At 35.6% G+C, this 15,523-nt stretch overlaps 1 protein-coding gene across 1 annotated transcript in view; it reads left to right on the top strand.

Moving 5' to 3' along the window:
- The window catches only part of ZNF804B (zinc finger protein 804B), a 606,727-nt gene that overhangs the window by 51,692 nt on the left and 539,512 nt on the right, over window positions 1-15,523 (top strand). The gene's annotated exons all lie outside the window — the stretch shown is intronic.

Raw genomic sequence — 15,523 nt, 5'->3', positions numbered from 1 at the left:
GAGGAGGAAGAGTGGGAAGGGTACTGGATGAAAGGCTGGTGGTTAGAAAGTTATGCCTTGAAGCTTCTAAGATAGAACTCAGAATGTAGGAAGGAAGAGAAAGAGGCTTTATTATACTTAGACTTTCTTATACTGCACTGCTGAACTTTGACAATTCAATTTCTTTCCTGCCATTTGATAGGAATGGTTTTATGAATCTTAATTTCTCCAGTTTGAATTGAGTGATTTGTGTGTAAACACACACATGCTTATATATGCACACATATATTAAAATCCATTATCTTTATAAATCTATAATTATAGTCTAACTATACACATACAATTCAATTTATCCATGCAGTTTATTTCTATTAATCAGCTGGGAGTCATTTTCATCAAAGAGATATTTTCGTGTCTCTTCTTTAATACAAAGGAGAAAACACTGCTTTATAATTTGTAAGTTAATTAGTTGTTTTTATATAACTATCATTTGGTTAATATTAATAGGAAGAACTAAGTAGTGCCAGAGATAAGAAATAGCTCTTTTGGTAGGAGAGCATGCATACCTGTATGTTTCCAGCTGCTTTAACAATTCCCTACCAAAACACTCCTTCAACAGAAGATGAAGGAGAGTGTCTCTCCTGAGAATTATGCCACAAAGGGTTTTTCAAGAACAAGATCTTGAGGAAAACAGTAAGGACTAAAATCATTCCAGAAAAAGGATAAATACTAGCACGTTTATGAGTGATGGCCTAGTTAAATAAGCATGCAAACAAGCAAGCAAATGACATTGACTGTTGTTTCTTATAAAGCACCACAGCTTTTTACTCTAAAAATGTATTTTATATTTTAGATAGGGAGAGATATAGATAGATAGGGATAGGGACAGAGAGAGGGTGAGGGTGAGGGCGAGGGCGAGGGCAAGGGAGAGGAACAGGAAGGTACCACAGCATCTAAATTTCTCCCAATGGGGTGGGGTACTGGCTGGAATCTGCACAAGAGATTCCAAGGAAATGCAGGAGTACCATGAAATGTGTTATCTCACTCCTCCTGCTAATATTTCTAAATAACTAGTGAAATTTGAAAATATAGATACCATTTTCAACTAGAGAGGCGGCTCAGTGGTGGAATTTAGCATTTCCATAAGTGAGGTTCCAGCCTTGATGCTCTTTTACCAGATTTTTGCTCGGCAGTATTATATGGCAGTGTTGTGGATTGAACCTGGGTCTTTTTTTGCCCCAGGCATGACAATCACTTTGCATAATCAGTATGCTATTTTCCCCAGTTCAGATGCTATTATTTCTTTCTCTTTCATTAATAAACAAAGAAATACCAGGTCATAGAGTTGATCCAATTCTAATGCTCTAAGCAGTCTCCAGACTGTTTCCATAAGGGTTGGAATAATTTACATCCATATAGCAAAGATGCTCTTTTTCCCCACATCTTTATCTACACTTAGTGTGTTTATCTTTTCTAAAATATGGTATTCTTACAGGTGTTAATTGGTATCTTGTTCTCTTTATTTTCATTTCTCTGATAATCATTGACTTTGAGCATTTTTCACATGTCTTTTGGTCTTCTGAATCCCTTCTTTGGTGAAGTTGCTGTTCATCTACTCTCCCCATTAAACTGGGGTTGTATGCTTTTTTAAAAATATTTCTCTTGCTGGAAATCGGGAGGTAGTGCAGCAGGTTAAGCACATGTGGCACAAAGCGCAAGGACTGGCATAAGGATACTGGTTGGAGTCCCAGGCTCCCCACCTGCAATGGAGTCGCTTCAGAAGCTGTGAAGCAGGTCTGCAGGTGTCTATCTTTCTCTCCCCTCCTCTGTCTTCCCCTCTCTCTCCATTTCTCTCTGTCCTATCCAACAACAACAACAACAACAATAATAATAACCACAATAATAAAAAAGGGAAAAAATATAAAAAAATAAGAATAAAATAAAAATAAATTCTTTCTGAGACTAGTGGACTGTCTATATATTTTGTTGTTAGCCCCTTTTTTGATTTATGACATGTAAAGATGTCCCATTCTATAAGGATTCTTTCTGCTTTGGTAAAAAAACATATTTTTTTTTAAAAAAGAGGAACTTATCATCTATGAAAGTGGGTGATGGTTACATTACTTCATTATACTACCTTCTTTAATTTTGTTAGTGAATAGCTGGAGAGACTGGTGGTAATAATTAAGCTATATTAGAAGTAAATGAATCTTGATTATGTTTTTCATCATAAAAATATGATGTCAGTTTTTATTAATGAATTTCTTTATAAAAGGCAATACAAGTAGTAAGAAATGGTAGCAAGCAGAAATAGAAAACTGTGAAAAATTTTACATTCCCTTGAGACATTTCAATTGAATGTTTTATCATTTTATTATGAGTGACATATAAAATGTATTAATAGTAGAGATAAATGACTCATGAATTTCTCATCATTTTGGATTATGCATAATTTCTCTTTAAGTTACTAGTTTGGAAAATTGAGATGTGTCAGTATATTTGCAATTCCCTGGCATGCTTTGAATGGACAAAAAGCCAGTGATGTGGATAAGAACAAGATTTTGATTGAAGCATAAAGTAGGTAAAACACATGGCATAATCTACAACTAACTATAAAAGTTTGACTATCAAAATTCCAACAGGATAGCCAAACTTTTGTGCTGTGATGTCTGAGGTTGTATTCTAAAGTCAGTTTCTGCAAATCAAGATAGAAGTATCCATATAAGCAAATATAAATTGATCAACTGTTCTGATTTTTTATTTTACAGTTCAATTGAGGATCTTTAGGGTATAAGACTGTTTCTCCCCAGCGATGGAACATAGCGGCGCACCGGCCATGGCCTGTTCGATAGCGATTGAGGAGGGCCCAATCATAACGTGCTAGGTCAAAGCCGGGTTGACGCTTGCAGGGGTCTGAACTGCCCCTGTGGCTACAGACAGACTATGACCCACATAGTCAACGACTGCCACCTCTCCAGATTCAAAGGAGGTCTCAAAACTTTACATCAGGCTCAACCTGATGCTGTTGACTGGCTTTGGAAGAAGGGCAAATGCTAGAAGAAGACTGTTTCTCTGTTATTTGCAACTGGATAGAGCTTTTTCTTTCTTTCAATTTTTATTTTTTAAGATTACTTTTATCTTTATTGATTGATTGGATAGAGACAGCCAGAAATTAAGAGGGATGGAGGAGATAGGGAGAGGGAGGGGGAGGGGGAGGGGGGAGAGGGAGAGAGAGAAGGAGAGGGAGAGGGAGAGAGAGAGGGACAGAGAGAGAGAGAGAGAGAGAAGGAGAGAAAGAGAGAGAGAGATTTGAAGCCCTGCTTCACCACTTGCAAAGCTTTCCCCCTACAGGTGGGGACTGAGGGCTTGAACTCGAGTCTTTGTGCACTGTAACATGTGCGCTCAACCAGGTGCGCCACCACCCAGCCACCCCACCACCACCACATAGAGCTTTTTTTATGCAGCATGATTAGACATCTTAAATGGACATGTTCTTGAAATCAGAATAGAAGAGTTGCCCTACTTTTTGTAGTGATTTTGGAATTTTTGAAATAGAGTTTTACTTTCTCAGATTGGCATTATAAATTAAATTCAACTAATTCAAGTCAAGCAGCTAGACTATTGTTTATTCTTGTTTTATTCTTTACCCAAACATTACTCTTCAATCAACCAAAATTGCTTCAGCTTACACTACATCTCTGTTTGCATGTTATCAGTGGCCTCCTGATCATTAAATCAGCTGTTTAATGTTTTCATTTGACTTTCAGATAGCAATTAATATTACCGCATACTGCCTTACAGGATATGTTTTCTTTTGCTTCTATAACACTGCCCTCACCAGATAAGCTTTTCTTCTCTACTTCTAGGGAAGTTAAATAGTTCTTCTTAGACTTTTTCATAGGGCTATTCCTCAGGGTTTTGAAATATAATTTCTTCTCTGTTTACTATACTTAATGGAGGGTGTTTGCATTACTCTCAAATCCTCAGTCATTTACTGTCATTCTCAACTTTCCACTCTATATCATACCCGTGTTCTGAGCTTCAGAAGCCATCTTATAAATTTCACTCTGAAGTTTGACATTGATATAACTTTAAAAAAAATATTTTTAAAATGTAAACACCATTCCCACCACAAAAGACTGTATCCCATCCCATCCACTGCCACCACCACCTCCTCTGCCCACCCCAGGAAGCTGAACATCCACCCTCACCCTCACCCTTACCCCAAGGTTTTTACTTTGGTGCCCTACTCCAAATTCAGTCAAACCTTGCTTTTAGAAAAAAGGGAAACTAAAAGCAGGATTTGTTTTTGTTTTTTACCAGAGCACTGGTGATCTCTGGTTTATGGTGGTACTAGGGATTGAACTTGGAATTTTGAAGCCTTTTTGCATAATCATTATGCTATCTACCCCCACATGCCATTGACATTTCTGAGCATCCTCTAATACAGCATTTATAAAACTGAACATTTTATTTTATTTCAGTTATTTAATTAATTAATTAATTAATTTATTTATTTATTTTTAACAGAGCACTGCTCAGCTCTGGCTTATGATGGTGCATGGGATTGAACCTGGGACTTTGGAGCCTCAAGCATGAGAGTCATTTTACATAACCATTATGATATCTACCCTCGCCTGAAAAGTTTATTTTATTCCTCATAGGACTCCAACCTGTTTCTCTTCAGTATTGGTTGTCTCCAAAATTGGTGCCACAATTACCAAGTGTTTTGTTCTTGGCTTCTTTCTTTCTCTCTCTTTTTTTTTTTTTTTTTTTGTTTTTGGAAGGATTAGTGGTTTACAGTAAATACAGTTGTTGATAGATGTATAAATTTTCTCATTTTCTGCAAAACACTCTCACCCCTAGTCTAGGCCTTCCTCTACCATCATACACCAGGACCTGATCACCTCTCCCTTTAGTCCTTTACTGCAATACACTATACCCAGTCCAAGTTCTACTTCATGTTTCCCCTTTCTGTTATTATTTCTCAATTTCTTTCCATGAGTGAAATCATACCATATTCATACTTCTCTTTCTGAATTATCTCACTTACCATTATTGCTTCAAGTTCCATCCAAGATGAGGTTAAAAAAAAAAAAAGAAATGGCTTTAGGGAGTCGGATGGGTTAAGCATACATGGCACAAAGCACAAGGACTGGCTTAAGGATACCAGTTCAAGCCCCAGCTCCCCACCTGCAGTGGGATCGCTTCACAAGCGTGAAGCTGGTCTGCAGGTGTCTTTCTCTTCCCCCTCTGTCTTCCTCTCCTCTCCCGATTTCTCTCTGTCCTATCCAACAACAACAACAAAACAGCAGTAACAAAAACAATAAATACAACAACAAGGGCAAAAAATGGGGGAAAAATGGCCTCCAGGAGCACAGGAGCAGTGTATTAGTAGTGCAGGCACCGAGCCCCAGCAATAACCCTGGAGGCAAAAAAAAAAAAAGCCTTTATCATTTTTAATAGCCAATGAGTATTTCATTGTAAACATATACTAGAGCTTTCTTAACCAATACTCTGTTGTGGGACACTTAGATTGTTTCCTAGTATATGCCACTATTTTCTTTATTTGCATTTCTCTAACAATCAATGACTTGGAGCTTTTTTTCTTTTTTTTTTTTTTTTATACTGTCTATCTGCCATTTGGATCTCTTCTTTGGTGAATATTCTGTTTATATCCTCTCTTCATTTTTGGATGGGGTCATTTGTTTCTTTGATTCCCAGTTTGGTGAGCTCTTTATCTATTTTGGTTATAGGCTGTTGGGCCACTGTAATAAAAAATACCTAGTGCTAGAACAAAAATAGACACCACTGATGAGAGGAATACGATTCAGAGCCCAGAAACAAGCCGCCATGGACATCTAATTTTTGACCAGGAAGCCCAAACTATTAAAAGGAGAGAGTCTCTTCAACAAATGGTGTTGAGAAAAATTGGGTTGAAATGTGCAAAAGACTGAAATGTAACCACTACATTTCACCACAAGCAAAAGCAAATTCCAAATGGATCAAGGACTTTGATGTTAGGCAAGAAATGATCACATACTTCAGAGTAAAATGTTTTTCATTTCCATCTAAGTTTTATAGGCATCTTCAATGACACAAGCCAAATTGCAAAAAAGACAAAAACAAAAATAAACCAATGGGACTACATCAAATTGAAAAGTTTCTGCAAAGAAAAAGAAACCAGCACCCAAAGAGACTCCTTATAGAATGGAAGGAGATCTTTCGATTCCATATATCAGACATAAGTGTTCTCTGTCTATTTTAGCATTGAAATAACTGACATCTCTCTTGACTTTAGCCACCTATTTGAATTATTTTCATCATCTTTCTAAAAGTCTTATCTTCTCTATTTCTGAGCAATAGCTTACTAGCTATTGTAGCAACCCATTTTACTTATTTATTCATTTGCACATTTTGGTGTTTAAATTATGAGTCTGTGGTCTATAAGATACATTGATTGCTGTTAAGTAATTTAAAGATAGATAACCTACATTTTTCACATGAAATCACATATTCGTATGAATATATATATGTTTTTAATTAGGAGGGAGGAAAATCTATGTTGATTAGTTCAAAGTACATCATGAAATGATCATTAGTTATTAATAAAAAATGACAGAGAAAAAGTAGTTTAAGATATTCATAAAATCTTTGCACAAAGCTTGTCACTTAAGTTTGTCAGCTGGTCTTTATTTTGCCTTCCATTTTGTCAGTTAGTTCACAGCTTAAAAAAATAATAAGGCAGGAATCTGGAAAAACAGCTCATGTGGATAATATGTCCCTTTGTTATATACACACAGTGTGGGTTCAAGCATGGTCTCCACCTCATGGAAAAAAGCTTTGGTGTTATGGTTTCTCACCATCCCCTCTCTGTCTTTTTTTTTTTTTTCTTTGCTTATTCTTCCCTTTTGTTTTTGCTTCTTATGTATTGTTTTACTGTTATTGTCTCAAAAAATTAGCCAGGAACAGTGAATCCCTGGAGCTGAACAGGGAGAAGGGAAGGAGCAGCAATCAACTCCTGTTGCTACAAATCATATAATACTGATACTGTCCTGAGTGGATCACCTATCATTCTCTTTTCTAATTTTTCCACTCCCTAGCCTTCACCTCTTTTACATATCTCTTTCTTCTCCAATCTCTTCTTATAATTCATAGTGACATTTCTGCAACACATGGCATTTATCTGATTAAGCACTAGAATGTCCCATTGCACTTGAGAGGAAATCATACTACTTATGTAATTTTAGGTATCTGTGTAATCTGCTTCCATGTCTAACTATGGTTCCGTGTCTTGTGACTTCCCTTTGTACTTTATGTCTTGCTTTATTAAAGTTCTTTCTGCTCTTCTAGCACAGTGTGACTTTTCTTGTCTTTAGGTTTAAAACTTCCCTCTGCTAGGAATATATATATTTCTCTGCCAGGAACACTCCACTCCCACTCCTTGCCTTTAATTTGGCTCATTCCAGTTTAACTTTCAAAAAATCCTTGTATCTTTCTTCCTTCAAAGGTATTCCCTAGTTCTCCAAACTAGATAATGCTCAGGAGAAAATTGCATCTGATGTATCCACAGTTATTATTTATATTTATATTCATGTAACTGGGGTGGAGATAAACAGAGACAGCACACTCTACAAAGCAGAAATTATACTTATTTGCTCACAATTGCATCGCATAATAAGCCACCATGTCTGACATAGGTTCTTAGTTCATATATGCCATGCGACTAAATAGAGAAAATACAATCCAATATGTGACACATTTTTTTCTATGATCAGTGTGAAAAAAATGGCATATGTGTTGTCCTATAATCAGTAGAAAGAAAAAAAAATCAGTAGAAAGGTGGCCAAGTCATTTCAATAGAATCCCAAAGGATACTTTTTCATATATATAATCACCACCAGGGTTAGTGCTATGGCTAGGTGTCTACAAGATGACTCCACTGCTCCTGGAAGCCATTATATTATTTGATACCACAGAAAGAGGTAGGGGAGAGAGAAAGAGAAAGACACCTCACCTGCAGCACTGCTTCACTACTTGTGAAACCTTCCTGCTCCAGTTATGGGGTGGTGGTTTGAACCTGGATCCTTGTGAATGTGCACTCAACTAGGTGTGCCACTGTTGGGCCCTATTTACATATTTTAAATGGAATAAATAATATATTGATGAATTTAGGAAGAATTTTATGTAACTTTGTAAATACCTTTGTCTTGTGTGGATGATAACATGTCATACACATATGAAGCAATTATTAGGTATTTATTGAACTAAAGGTTTGAATAACTTTTATTTGACATACGAAAATAATTAAAATTATTCAACACTGTTGGTTCTATTTTTAACTCTTCTGAATATGGAAGGAAGATTAGAAGGACTATGGTGGTAAATATCAAGATAGTCTTTGGAATAATTTTCCTTTTATTTTAGTCTTTCAGCAATTTCATTGACTTTTCTTCCCCAAAAGTTATTTATTTATATGAAAATACATATGAATACTGTATAATTTCACAAACATAAGATTTAGTACAATGTATGTTCTCTATGCTTCTCACCAAAATGGTGATAATAGAAAAAATTATCCAAGAAAAAATTGTTCCAACTTAATGTAGCCATATTATTAATTGAAAATACAACCTTCCCCTTCAAACCCTGTACTCCTTGTATATTTTCAACATCAGGAATGCACCATCTTCTTGGAAAAACTAGTATATTTGACACCTTTATTTCCCTGATAACCTATACTTATTTACCTTTTGACTGTCTTTCAAATTAGTACTCATACTTTCCATAGTTATTATTCTAGTTCAAATGATTATCATCTACTGCCAGGAGAGCTTACAACTTACTAGGAAATCTTTTGACAGCATCATACCTACTTTGTAAACCCAGTAACCGAATTGTTCTGAGTGTACCTTGTTTATAATCTTCAATGACTTTCTACCAACCTGAACTCATTTCTTCTGATTCTGATTTCTACCAACCTTAACTTATTTCTTCTGATTCTACAATGCTACCTAGCTTGCTATTTAGATATCATATTTCATAATTTAATATATACCCGTTTTATGTTTTGGCTTCCCATCCATCTCTGCACTAAATGAATTTCACACTAGAATGAAGTGTTTTTTTTTTAATATTATTATTTATTTATTTATTCCCTTTTGTTGCTCTTGTTTTATTGTTATTGATGTCATTGTTGTTGAATAGGACAGAGAGAAATGGAGAGAGGAGGGGAGACAGAAAGGGAGAGAGAAATACAGACACCTGCAGACCTGCTTCACTGCCTGTGAAGGGACTCCTTTGGGGGGCTCAAACCTGGATCCTTATGCTGGTCCTTGCGCTTCTTGCCACGTGCGTTTAACCCTTTGTGCTACTGCCCGACTCGTGGATGAAGTTTTTAAAAGAAGGTATTTCTACTTCTCCTAGGTATTCACTAATCAAATGAGTTAGTCATTCATTCAACAGGTTCTATCTTAATGTGGAATGTAGAGAATTGACACACATGGATTTGAAAAGAAGAAGGAAAAGGAGGAGGAGGAGGAAGAAGAGGAGGAGAAGAAGGAGAAGAAGAAGAAGAGGAGAAGGAGGAGGAGGAGGAGGAGGAGGAAGGAGAAGGAGGAGGAGGAGGAGGAGGAGGGGGAGAAGAAGGAGAAGGAGAAGGAGAAGAAGAAGAAGAAGAAGAAGAAGAAGAAGAAGAAGAAGAAGAAGTAGTAGTAGAAGGAGAAGAAGAAGAAAGAAGAGTACCCAATCCATCTTTATTGGGGGAGAAGAGGGGCAGAGAAGTTTGGTGGTAGGTGCAGTGTGGGACTATGCCTCTGTGCCTCTGTAAACTTATAATACTGTAAATAATCAAGGAATTACTGATACAATTATGTTTAATTAAAAATTTAATATCTAACATTTTAATAAAAACACATTATTCTTATCCTGCCAGTCTAATTATGAGATAACTTATTTTTCTATATAGAGACATTATTTTAAAGATTTATTTTATTTACTAGAGAGAGGGATCAGGCAGGCAAGACTGCTGCTCAGTTTTGGCATATGGTTGTGCAGGGGATTGAACCTGGGTTCTTTGGAGTTTTAGGTATGAAAGTCTGATGAGCTACTGCTGAGATATATACCAGGACCACGTGTTATAGAGTTATGGAGAAACAGTTCAGGAGATTTTTAGAACTCTCTGTCATACTTACAGCTTCTAAGAAGTAGCAGAGTAGAGACCTCAAAATAATTCAATTAATTATGCAAAGTCATGCCATGAATTAGGATAAAGTCTATAACAGAAGTTAAGCATCACACTTCAATATTTTCTTCATATTTCATTTTTATTTTGGTTGAACATAAGTATATGCTCAATAACTTTTACCAAAAAAACCAAGAATGTTAAGTACTAGAAGTAAAATAAAACAAGGTGGGCAGTTATTAATCTACACTAAAATAAAGATATCTTTAGAGTAGTGTGTTACTTCACTTCCAAAAACTATAGTATAAACTGAAAAAAGAGAGGAAGATGAGATTTGAGTGAAAGGGATCTGAAAAATCATTACATTTTGGTAAAGTATAAATATGTCCACACTGAAACATTAATTTCTCCATAATTCAAGAAATTTCATTTAGTACATTGTTTTAAAATAATGTCTTTAAAAGATGACTTAGTTTTTTTAAAAAGGTAACTGACCATAGATACTGACAACATATAATTAGAATCTAATTTATATTTTAATAAACTAAGCAAGTAGATATAATAAACTACTATCTATCAAATACATACCTCAAAGGGCACATAAGTGTAGCAAATGAGACAAGAACTTAATGAGTATATGGAAAGCATTTTTCAAATGGAAAAAAAGCTGTTGACCTTACTAGTAGCTTGCTCAAATGCTCCCACAGGAAAGAGCATTTTTAATCCAATGAATTGGGAATGAGCTCCTATACTTGGCTCAGTGAGTAATAATATATCAATGCAAAAGTTTGACTGAATTGCTTCCAGAATATATTCTTGGCCTTCTTCCAAATTAGAGTGAAAGAAATGATTATGTGGGCAAAATGGAAAATTCCAGATAAGGTGCAACTGTTAGATCTTGACTTGCTATTTTAAAGAACTCATGAACAGTGGCCAAAATCTGATCTATCATAAGAGCATTATAATATATTGAAATTTCATAACAATTTTCAAAAAAATCATATATAATTAGCCTTGGAAAATTATGCAGGTATTTTAAATAACTCCTATTCAAATGAAGTACTAAGGGTATAAATACCAAAATATTCCATGGTAATTGCTTATGATTTTCTGGCAGGGAAATGATTGTGCAAACAACAGGAATATGACAGGAGAATTGCTGAGATGAGGTTGGGTGCCATGTACAATGTGGGTAGAAAAGAAAAGGTTTCTGGAGTCTGACAGGCTTCATAGCGGAAATAAAATTTAATAAGCATAATTTTGCTGAGGAAAATGAATAAGGGAGTTAAAGGCAAAGAACATGTGGATAATGGGAAATTGTTAAAGAATAAAATAGTTATAGAATGGTGGGCACAGGATGAATATGAGTAGCTAGTAAGCCAGAAACACAGAAGCAAGGCTTTGCATTTCACCACAGACTTTTGCTTTTCATCTTGGGGGTGCTATGAAAGTCATAGCAGAATTTTGATCAGAAGAATAACATTTATTGAATGTTTAAACTATGGCACAATGCTTATAGCCTTATTCCACTGCAGTCGTCACAATCATATAGTTGATGTTATCAAATCTATATTACAGATGTGAAAGGTGGTACAGAAAGGTAAAGAAGCAAATAACAGTTCTATAACGTAGGTTTCAACATAGTAATTCAATTCCAAATGTCGCTTTTTGAAACTTTGCGTTGTATTGCCTTTAAGCTGGAAAGAAGTACTATGAAAGCTAAGTGAAGAGGAAGAAGAGGGGAATGGAATGTAGAAACTTTAAAGAGGGTGAAGAAATAAGGCCAGACACTGGAAATACTTTGTTGTAGAAAATAGGAGGGGTCTGGGCAGTAGCACAGCGGGTTTAAGTGCACAAGGTGTAAAAGCACAAGCACCAGAGTAAGCATCCAGGTGGTTCAAGACTCTGGATCCCCCTCTGCAGAGGGGTCGCTTCAGAGGAGGTGAAGCAAGTCTGTAGGTGTCTTTCTTTCTCTCCCCCTCTCTGTTTTCCCCTCCTCTCTCAATTTCTCTCCGTCCTATCCAACAACAGCTATAATAACAAGGGCAACAAAATGGAAAAATTGGCTTCCAGGAGCAGTAAACCCAGCGATAAACCTGGAGCCAAAAAAAGAAAAGAAAAAAAGAAATCTGATTGGTTGGCTCTCAATGATACAAAAGAAGGTATAAGATTAAGATGATACAAAAGAAGGAAAGAGATTAGGATTAATATTCAAGCTTCCACTCTAGCAACTGTGTGGAGAGTGCTCTATTCTATACATTGAATGTCACATTCTATTTAGACTATGTGAAGTTGAAGATATCTGTGTAAGTTTAGTGAGATTTCTCAAGAAGACACCCTGGAAAGACAGAAACACATAAGGGGTGTGGTATAACAGTTATGAGAACCCTTAGAGTTAACTCCTAACCCTTCATAAAGACGACAGTTATTTAAAGTGTTGAAGTCAATATGGAGCACAACTATTATCAACTCTTGTTTTTTCACTATTGCAAAAACTCTTGACATCAGAATCCTTACCTATAGACAAAGAAAATGGAGAGACTTATTTGAAAGGATGCTTTTAAAAAATATTTATTTATTTTATTTTGTTGCCTCTGTTGTTTTATTGTTGTTATTATTATTGTTGTCATTGTTAGATAGAACAGAGAGAAATGGAGAGAGGAGGGAAAGACAGAGAGAGGGAGAGAAAGATAGACACCTGCAGACCTGCTTCACCGCCTGTGAAGTAACACCCCTGCAGGTGGGGAGCTGGGGGCTCGAACCGAGACTCTTATACAGGCTCTTGCGCTTTGCGCCACCTACGCTTAACTCACTGCGTTATCTCCGGACTCCCTGAAAGAGATTCTTGTCATAACATTTCTGTAAGTTATTTATTACATAAGATGAGCAGGTAACCTGGAAATTTATTATATTGGCCACAAAGGGAGGGGGGACTCCAATTCTACATTATGTTATAAAATGGTCTAAAATATTTTGTATGATGTTGGTTATAGACTCTTTCACAGCCCCTTTCACATGGCTGTTGGGGAAATTTTATAGCTAAGAACAGACTTAACTAAATTGAAATGTGGTTCTGTGTTACTAATGTGATGATAAACTGCTATAAAAATCCATTTGTATTAACCAATTACTGTCCATGAAGGACTCCAGATGCCTGTTTAATTAAACTGAAGACAACAGAAATTTTAAATTAATCAGTGGTGGAATTTTACTTAAAAACAGCATGGTTATATATTTTGTTCAAGAAAACAATAACCTTTCTGAAAGTCCTCTGTTGCTCTGAAACTGAATTAAAATTAGTAGGTCAGTGGTACTGGTCCCACCATTTTAAGAGTTTGTGTTCATAGATTATACACGAATATGATATAAGAACATTGACTGTTAATTTTTTAGTGCCACAATATTCATTTTTCTCTCTGGCTACACTTTTGTGCACTGGTTGCTTTATATCAAGTTTTACTGTTAGGAAACTATGACTTACATTGATTTGAAAACAACCTTATGAGTCTGTAAGGTTTAGTAAATTTTGCATCTGATCAAATTAAATTGCATTTTACTGTGTGAATATGATATTTTGCATTCTTTCAAGTATGCTCAGACATGCCTAGGTTAATGTGTATTATTCATTTATGGACATATTGATGAACTATTTAGGAAGTTCAGCAATTTAAGTTACTAGAATTTTATTTGTATTTCATGCTAGAGGCAGAGTCATGTATTTTAAATATGGTGAATCTGTTGGCTGGAGTGGTGCATCTGGTTGCCATACACAAGGACCTGCAGGGGAAGAAGCTTCATGAGTGGAGAAATATGTCTGCTGGTGTTTCATTCTTTCTCTTTCTCTCTCTCCCTTCTCTCTTCTTAATTTCTCTGTCCTATCTAATAAAAGAGAAGAAAAAAAAAACACACAAAAAAGAAAGACATGGAAAAATGGCTCTCAGGAACTCAGTAATAGGCTTGGTGGCAATAAAATAAAATAAAATAAAATAAAATAAAATAAGGTTATTCCTTAATGGATTGCCATCCACTGCACATATTTGGGGACTCAGAAGAGGCAAGGGAATAGCTCTAAGGGTAGGTTGGGGACCTGAGTCTCTAGGGTAGCACAAGATGAATGTATGGTTGAGAGTGAAATGTTTGGATACCTGCCTTAGGGAAATGTGGGAGTGTTCCCTTATAACAATAACAATCCTGTAAATTAAGAATTCCTCAATAAAATGATAATACAGGTGGAAAAACTACTGATTTATAGAATATAGTCAAGGTATTTAAGAAACATTGAGGGAAAGGCCAGGGTGAAAAGCTAATTTAACCCTTAGTACACCAATAGATCTAAAGAATATTTGAAAATTGGGATGATCTTTCCTGAAATTTCATTCGTTATCAAACAAAATTACATTAGTTATTGGAACTAATGATATCAAAATTACTCACATTTGACAAATATGAGGTGCATATTGAAATTAATTTTTACCCCCAGGAGACTGAAAATACATGATAAATGATAATTATGGAAAATGTCTTCTATTCAATGCAGTTTGTTTCCTAAGGTATTGAATTCTTTTGGATAAATATCAAATAACATTTCAAAATACTAATAAAACAAACTGAAAAATAAGTTTTGTTTAACAGAAAGAGTGAAGACAGCAGAACATTGCTCCAGCATTTGCAAAGGTGTCAAGGACTGAACCCATGTAAGTTCACACATAGAATCCCAAGTTCTACTACTGAGTCTGTCTTTAGATCTAGAAAATTTTAAATACAGTACATACCTCCCAAAACGCATGCACACACATTTTTCTCCTTAGTAAAGCAAGGACAAGACCTATATTAAAAAGATCTGGAAATTGCACATAATTAACTATGTTATGGGAAATAAATAGTAAAAATAGCCAATGAGTTTATCTTACATGTAGTCATAGAAACTTTACAAATTTCATGTATCATTAATCACGATTAGGAGTAATCATATCTTCTGTGAACACTGCTATCTCCCTTGGCCTAGGAAAGGCTGTTCAATAAGCTGATTCTATAAAAGAACATAATACACTCATCATTTTGTTCATAAAAAAAAAACACTAAAAGCTATTGTGGTTTTAAACTATATAAGAAAATCAATGTTTTTGAGTCAATAGTACAGAATGTGTGATCTTTAGACGTGATTTTCAAAATTTGGATTTTTTTGTTTCACTTCAAGAGACATATAGAGTAACACAGTTGTGTTCACAAACTTTTCCTCACATACTACTACTATAATGATCACGTAGGATTTGGGTGGTGGCACATCTGGTTGAGCACACATATGATAGTGTGCAAGGACCCACGTTCAAGGCATTGGTCTCTACCTTCAGGGGGGAAGCA

This window comes from Erinaceus europaeus, chromosome 8 (assembly GCF_950295315.1).
Source record: "Erinaceus europaeus chromosome 8, mEriEur2.1, whole genome shotgun sequence".
Classification (NCBI taxonomy): domain Eukaryota; kingdom Metazoa; phylum Chordata; class Mammalia; order Eulipotyphla; family Erinaceidae; genus Erinaceus; species Erinaceus europaeus.
Note: the sequence above shows the minus strand (reverse complement) of the source record. Positions and strands in the feature narration are given on the sequence as shown.